This window comes from Solanum pennellii, chromosome 3, assembly GCF_001406875.1.
Source record: "Solanum pennellii chromosome 3, SPENNV200".
NCBI lineage: Eukaryota > Viridiplantae > Streptophyta > Magnoliopsida > Solanales > Solanaceae > Solanum > Solanum pennellii.
Window position 1 is genome coordinate 8,121,527 of NC_028639.1, and position 2,737 is coordinate 8,124,263.

Here is a 2,737-nt window from a genome sequence, read left to right on the forward strand (position 1 = left end):
TTCCCCCCCCCCCCCCCCCCCCCCCGAAAAAAAAGTCTTGATTTTTATTGGTTGGTTTGTCCAACCAAGAAAGGCACGAGGCATGGTAACTAAAGACTTAATTAGCTTCAACTTTTTATTAACATATGATATTAATTGGCCAACTCACAATTGTAAGCTCTATAGTAAAGTGTAGAATGGTGTGCTTAGTGTAATAAGGGGTTGGAACAAAAAATAAGTAGTACTCGACATCCTAACCTCTCATCAGACAACTATAACGAGCTCATTGAACATTAAGTTTATTCTTTTATTTTTGTATCGTTGAAATTATCTCAATTGTGTTCTCACTTTCATTAGAATATTCTCTTTTCCTATTCCAAAATTCTCCAAAATTAACTGGAGTGAGACTTATCTTGAAGAAGATTTCAATGTCATAGCTTTTTCCTTCCCTACTAGCTCTATTTTTATTTGAATTCTAGTTTCACCACTTTACCTCACTATGGTCCCCCCCGCAAGAAGATTACTGTTCTACCTTATGTTGTATTACTACCTTATTTTATCGTGCCAAAAGAAACTAAAAGAGTATTTTACTGCTAATCTGGAGACCATCTAGCAGTATTTTCTATTTCTTTACTTACTACTCTTCCATTCAGTTTGGAGTTTTTTCTTGTAATGTGTACCACCATCTTTGAAAAAGCAGAGGAGGGGGACTAGTTTAGGAGTCTAAGTTTTTTATCTTTGAAAAAGTACTCTTACTTGTTGTGGAAAGAGAAATATCATTTTAGATACGACTTTGATTCATTAAGATTAAAACTTCTCATAAAAAGTGTATACCATGTATATTCATTAATCTATTATTTATGGGTTTTATGATCGTCCGTATATTTTTCTACTTGTGATTTTTGGTTTATGAGTTAGAAGAGCTTGAAATTTTTGTCCTACTTATTAAGTCGTCCTTTCTTATATCATAAAATTTTACTATTAAAGATTATTAGTACTGTTAAAATACGAAGGGATCAAATTAACAAGTTAAATCATACTAGATAAAGTGTACATAATACTGACCTCTATTACAATGGGGTCATCTCTGTGACTGCCAGCCTACATGTCAACTTCAAATGATTAGAGGTACGTAATAATAAGGAAAATGCAAATGATAATAAGAGAAACTATTAATATTCAAATACAATATACAAAACATGGATATTTGTTTTGGTAGATCATCTTATGAACATAGACCCCCTTTCATGCGGTAACACAACTAAAACATTATACACCAAGCTAAATAAGCTCAAGTATCATTTTAGAAAAAAATTATAGTGGTTACTAATCAATAAAATATAATGAATGCTTACTAGAAAAAATTAGTAGTTCCCAATACCATTGATATTATATGTTACATTCTATAAATTAAAGTGTAGATCCAGCTCAACGAAATAAAATAGAAGAATGTATTAAAAGGGACTTATGTAGAAGTATATGTATTCTTACTAGAGCATCACAACAATTAATAGGAAAAAAAATCATAGCTAACATCTTCGACTATACAAAATATTTACTAACATAATAACTTGTACATATAAATAAAATGTGAACTTAGATGAACTAAGCAAAACATATAGATCTAACAGTATTAAATCAACATGTAATCTGAACTTAAAAATATAGGGTCAAACAAGCAAGTACACAAAGCATAATGAATGAATCGAGTTGTATCTTAACCAAATATCATAATATTTTTATGGGAATACCTTTTCAAGAAAATGGCGGAAATATCTATTAAGCATGATTTCGTTACAAAAAAAAGAGGTGGCTAAAATAATTGATTATGTGAATCAAAAATTCTATCAATCATTACATAGAAGAAAAATTATCAAAAATATGATGATATACCAAGCATGTAGATAGTTAAGATCCAAGTAAGGTGGCGTAGAAATCAATGCTATAAAAAAGTGAAAGAAAGCCAAAATTCATCTATTTATCAAAAGGAAAAATCTATCATAAGTCAAATATTTAGACAAAAACAGTCAAAAGAATCCGATGTCATTGATGCTTTATCACTTTCCCCAAATACATCGAATTCTTGTGCAAAAACGACGAAACAAGCAAGGTAAATGAAAATAAATAAAGTTGGTGCTAACAAATAATCAGAATAACCACCAAAATTGTTCGATTGTAAACAAAAAAAGGAACCAAATAGAGGTTGCATACAATTCCTAGCTTCTAATATTCAAAGACTGAATAAAACTAATTTATTACATACATTTGGTGTGTGCATCTTCAATCTCAAATACTTATTCCTAGACCAAAAAAAGCTCACACAAAGGAATAGAAAAAATTAAGACTCACCATTTTCACAGGAAAGCGAAAATAGAGAAATCATTGCTATACAATGTAAATGAGTTGTCAAAGGGGGTGAATGTTCGATATATACTAATAGAATTGATTGCAACAATTTTATTTTCAAATTAGGATACAAAGGTAATTTATTAATCCCTATGTTTTGATTTATTCGTCTTAATTTATTTTTTTTATTTAAAAAGGAAATATGCCATGACCGAACAATCAGGGTCATGATGACACCTACTAAAACCCTTGAATAGTTAGACTTAACACCTAGCCAGAAGTCAACGATAACAAGCCTAGGGAATAGCTGAGACAAAAAGAAACAAAATACAATATTTCAAGAAGAACAATATATATATATATATATATATATAAACCCTTGAACGAGGACAATATACAAGATCTCACTCAA